The sequence below is a fragment of the Hordeum vulgare genome, chromosome 3H, assembly GCF_904849725.1.
Source record: "Hordeum vulgare subsp. vulgare chromosome 3H, MorexV3_pseudomolecules_assembly, whole genome shotgun sequence".
Classification (NCBI taxonomy): domain Eukaryota; kingdom Viridiplantae; phylum Streptophyta; class Magnoliopsida; order Poales; family Poaceae; genus Hordeum; species Hordeum vulgare.
Window position 1 is genome coordinate 155472512 of NC_058520.1, and position 6000 is coordinate 155478511.

Sequence of the window (6000 nt, forward strand, 5' to 3'; positions counted from 1 at the left end):
TGAAACGGTTGTAACCCATCTTACCAAACTGCACGATATAGCCACCCTATTCACTAGTGAGGAAAAGATCCGCCACTACTATATCCTCAAGCTGTTTCCTTTCTCGCTAAACTAAGACCTGGTTCACTTCTCTTGCTCCTGGTAGTGTGCGTAGCCCCCAGGATATGGTCTACTACTTCTCTGAAAAATATTTCCCTGCCCATAAGAAGAAAGCTGCCTTGCAAGAAATATACAACTTTGCTCAAGCTAAGGAAGAGAGTCTCCCACAAGCTTGGGGGAGGCTCATCCAGCTACTGAATGCTTTGCCTGATCACCCTCTTGAGAAGAATGAAATACTTGATATCTTCTATAATGGACTTACCGATGCTTCTAAAGACCACCTAGATAGTTGTGCCGGTAGTGTTTTTAGGGAACGAACCGTAGAACAAGCTGAGATTCTACTGAATAACATCTTGTGCAATGAGAATGCTTGGACTATTCCCGAACCACCTCCTAAGCCAACTCCGAATAAAAGAGGTATTCTATTCCTCAGTCCCGAAGATATGCAAGAAGCTAAGAAATCTATGCGAGAGAAAGGCATTAAATCTGAAGATGTCAAAAATCTACCACCTATCGAAGAGATCCATGGTCTTGATAACCCGATACAGGTAGTAGAAGTAAATTCTCTGCGTAGGTTTGATGAGAGTGATATTCCTTTTGATAAACCTGCTAGCCTATGCATGGATTAATTTGATAACTTTGTTGCCAAACAACAGAGTTTCAATGATTATGTTAGTAGACAATTGGAACAGAATGCTCGTATGCTTAGTCATTTAAGTGCTTGTGTGGACAGAAATGTCAATGATCTTAAGCTTCTGAGTAAACATGCCTCTATGGTTACTACTCAGGTAGAACAAGTACTTAAAACTCAAAATGACTTGCTTAATGAGTTGAATGACAATTCTGTCAGAGTCGTCACTAGAGGCGGTAGAATGACCCAGGAACCTTTGTATCCCGAGGGTATCCGAAGAGAATTGAACAAGATTCTCAAGGAGTTAGCACTGATGCACCTAGTCATCCTAGAAAGAAGAAGAAAGATGATAGGAACCTGCACGCTAGCAACCCTGTTGCTGCTACACTGAGAGTCCAAACGATGCCTCTGTCTCTGATGCTGAAACACAATCTGGTGATGAACATGAGCCTAATGATAATATCAATGGTGATGTTCATGTTGATGCTCAACCTAGCAATGATAAGGATGTGGAGATTGAACCTGATCTTGATAACCCATAGCCTAAGAATAGAAGATACGATAAGAATGACTTCGCTGCTAGGAAGCATGGTAAAGAAAGGGAACCATGGGTTCAAAAACCCATGCCCTTTCCTCCCAAACCATCCAAGAAAAAGGACGATGAGGATTTTGAGCGCTTCGTTGAAATGATCAGACTTGTCTTTCTGCAAATGCGTTTGACAGATATGCTCAAAATGTCTCCGTACGCTAAGTACATGAAAGATATTGTGACTAATAAGAGGAGGATACCTGAGGTTGAGATTTCCACCATGCTTGCTAATTATACCTTCAAGGGTGGAACTCCCAAGAAACTAGGTGATCCCGGTGTGCCCACTATACCTTGCTCCATTAAAGGCAACTACGTTAGAACTGCGTTATGCAACTTTGGAGCCGGTGTTAGTGTTATGCCTCTCTATCTTTATCGTAGACTTGAACTGGATAAGTTGACACCCACTAAAATCTCTATGCAAATGGCCGACAAATCAACTGCTTTCCCTATCGGCATTTGCGAGGATGTGCCTGTTGTGGTTGCTAACGTCACTGTCTTAACAGACTTTGTTATCTTGGATATTCCCGAGGACGATGCCATGGCTGTTATCCTCGGAAGACCCTTTTTAAACACTGCAGGGGCTGTTATAGATTGCAACAAAGGAATGTCACTTTCCATGTCAACGATAATGAGCAAACGGTGCACTTTCCGAAGAAACAATATCGAGTACATTGCATCAATGCTATCGAAAAAACTTCATCGATTCTTATTGGGAGCTTTGAATGCCCTATTCCTCGTGTCAAGATGAAGTATGATTTGCTTCTTGGGGAGATACACATCCCCATCGAGGTAACCTAGTGACTATTCGAAAATTCTCCGTCTTCTTTTGCGATTCGAGAAGTTTTGTCGAGGGGATTTGATCAACCCCATTGATGGATTTCTTTCGATGACCATGAGATGGATGAATCAAGGAGTCACAAACCTGTGTTCCAAGCTTTCACTTTAGGTTGCTTAGAAGAAAAATGATAGATTTAGTTTAGTTTCCCCTGTTTTCTGTTTTAGCGTCCGGTAGAAAAGTACCCCGAAAATAAAAGTTCTCCGAACGTCGTGAAAATCCAGTATGATTTTTCTGGATTTTTTGAAAAATTCTGAGACAAAGAGCTGGTCTGGGGGCTGTACCAGTGGGCCACAAGCCCTTGGGGCGCGGGCACCCCCCTGGCCGCGCCGCCCAGGCATGTGGGGCCCACAGGCACCCCTCCACTCATTCTTGCTCCCATCTAGTTCTCGTACCTCCAGAAAAAATTGTTTCGCAGCTCAAACCTGTGTTCTTGCTCCTCTTGCTGGGATTTTCGATCTCTTTGCTCAAATCACCATTCTCCGAACTGTTTTGGAGAAATTACTCCTTGGTAAGTGACTCCTCCATTGGTCCAATTAGTTTTTGCTTTAGTGCCTTATACTCCGCGTATTTTTGTTGCCTTGGTGACCATGTTCTTGAGCTTTGCATGCTGATTTTAACTGGTCCCAAGTAGTTCTGATGCGTAATATGGCCTCTAGGCACTTGTGGGAGTAGTTGCTACTAGTTTAGTTGAGCCTTCTTCACTTTTCCTTTGGGTCACTGAAAATTTCAGAAAAGGAAGATGTTCAGGAGAAACTTTCATGGTGGTTCCTCAAGCAAGAGAGGTCCCCGTCTTGCGATTCGGGAGCTTGATCCTTACCAATCAAGGGACGCGCAGGTACAACCATGTGAATGGCCTTCTGATGAATTTATGATTGAGGCAGGGTTCAAAGATGAGTTTGATGCACTTGTTCACAATGTCGGACTCGAAGAATTCGTCTCCGATAAATGTGAACAGTATGTTGCTCTCACTGCCTCTTTTGTTCGTAGATTCAAATTTTCAGCTGGCCGTGAGACATCGGTACTGTTTGATCTCTATGATAAACCGTATACCATGGATTTAGATGATTTTAATAGAATTTGCAAAATACCTACTTGGGGTAGCCTCAATGATCCTCCTAAATCTTTGGTTAGAGATTTTGGCTCTAGTATTACTGTTGGGGAAACTAGAGACATTACGCAAGCTACCATGGGGAGTATTCATTTTCCTGCCTTGCATTACTTTGCCCTCTTCATAGGCAGATGCATTAATGGCAAGATTGAGCATTGTCACCTCTGCGCACCCGACCTTAGTATCCTTAAGAGCGCAGTGACGGGTGACAAGAGTTTCAACATGGGAGCTATGATAGCAAGGAGGCTGAATAAGAATGCTAATGAAGGGGATTTCTTTGGTGGGATCTATGCCACTCGCATAGCAAAATTTCTTGGAGTACCCATCCGCGAAGGAGATCCCCCGCCCCATACAACTTTCCTTGACCGCGTCGCTTTGACACGCTATCAGTTCCTTGAGAGGGATGACGAATCCCTCTTATACTGTTTGATATTTAACTGGTAGCGTGTTTTCCATATTACCCTTCCTGCTCCTGACTTCTTTGACTTTTAGGTAAAACAGAGATATTACATAACCAGAGGAGAGGCAGAGGAGTATGAGAGGGAGTCAAAGGCTGCTCGTCTCCGTGAGGCAGCTATTCAGGCAGTGGCTGCAGTGCTCCCGTATAACCCCCATTATGATTTTGGGTTTCGCCAGGACCATCCTTGGGAGTAGACCAACTTAGGCCAAAAGCCTAAGCTTGGTGGAGTACGTGTTCTCACCAACTTTACATTCTTGATTATGCTTTCACTTTGTTAGCCGGTGTTCACACTTTGCCACTGTATCATCCATGCTAGTTTATTTTCTTTTTTTTTCTCGTTTTCTTTTCGTGTGTCTGTCTAGTTTGAGAAAACCCAAAAAGATTTCCTTTTTCGTCTTTTGCTTGTTGGGAGATTTACCATGTAGATAGTTTTCTTTTCCTTTGGGTCAAGGTAGAAGATATTGGTTACAATGTTTAGTGGCTCTTGCATGCATACCTCTTTAGCTTTCAAAGAGCCATATTACTTTGTCTTCTCCTTTGTGTTTACCTGTAGATTCCATCGTAGTCCAATGCATGAGCACTCTTATTATTGTTCACATTATTCGGTCGTGCAAGTGAAAGGCAATAATGACGATATATGATGAAGTGACTGAGCCTGGAAAAGCTGGTATGAACTCGATCTATTTTGTTTTTGTCAATATGACTAGCTCATCATGCCTGATTCAGCTTTGTTGTGAGAGAAACATGTTTGCAATGACAACTTAGAGATCATATTTGCTTATGCCATGCTTACTTAGCTAGGAGCTTATAATGGTTTGTCTTGGATGCCCACATGAATTTTGCGATGACTGTGTTGTAGTATGATAGGACGGTATCCTCCTTTGAATGATTCAAGTGGCTTGACTTGGCGCATGTTCACGCATGTAGTTGAAACAAAATCAACATAGCCTCTATGATGTCCATGTTCATGGTGATTTATGTCCTACTCATGCTTGCACTCAATGTTAGTTAATCTCAATGCATTTTGATGACTGTTGTCGCTCTCTAGTTGGTCGCTTCCCAGTCTTTTGCTAGCCTTCACTTGTACTAAGCGGGAATACTGCTTGTGCATCCACTTCCATAAACCCAAAGTTGTTCCATATGAGTCCACCTTACCTACCTATGTGCGGTATCTACGTGCCTTTCCAAGTAAATTTGCATGTGCCACTCTCTAAACCTTCAAGAAATAATCTGTTTTGCATGCCCGAACCGCTCATGTGGTGACAGGGGGCTATTGGTATCTTCCATGCTAGGCTATTCACTATCATTCACGAGGAAGGGGCCGGTAATTGGAATTCCCAGTTCCATGCTCAAATGAAAAAGATAATTGCAAACAAAACTCCCCCAGGATTGATGTTGGTATGGACGGTACCCGAGGATTTGGCTAGCCGTGGAGTGTGATTGATTGGTGGCGGGGGAGTCAAAACTTTACTTTTCTGTTTGGGAACCGCCTATAGCATGTGTAGTGTGGAAGATGTTGAGAACTCTTAGTCATTGCGTTGACAATGAAAGCATGCCACCCAAAATTATTATCTCTCTTTTCAAAGCTTGAGCTCTGGCACCTCTGCAAATCAATGCTTCCCTCTGCGAAGGGTCTGTCTATTTATGTTCCTGTTGAGTCATCCTCCTCTTATAAAAGCACCAATTAGAGAGCACCTCTGTCAGTTTTATGCTTTGCTTTTAACTGTGTTGAGTATGACTGTGACTGGATCTTCTTTGCCATTACAATGTTTAGCCAGCCCTTGGTCTTTGAAGGTGCTCTGCATTTATGTTTTGCGGTCTCAGAAAGAGCTAGCGAGATACTATCTATTCGTACTGCTTCATGTTGTTTTGATTGAAGTGTTGACATTTGAGGCTTATTATTATTTGCTCGCTAGTTGATTATGCCATTGATATGAGTTTACCGTGAGACCTAGATGTCATTTGCTTATGTGGTTTGCTTGTGATCTTGCTGAAACTCTGGATATGAGTTAGACATAGTTGCAACAACAAGATCAAACATAGTTCGTCAAAGTTTTTCTCTTGTCTCTTTCAGTTTATCAATTGAATTGCTTGAGGACAAGCAAGGCTTTAAGCTTGGGGGAGTTGATACATCTCCGTCGTATCTACTTTTCCGAACTCTTTTGCCCTTGTTTTGGACTCTAATTTGCATGATTTGAATGGAACTAACTCGGACTGACGCTGTTTTCAGCAGAATTGCCATGGTGTTGTTTTTGTGCAGAAATAGAAGTTCTCG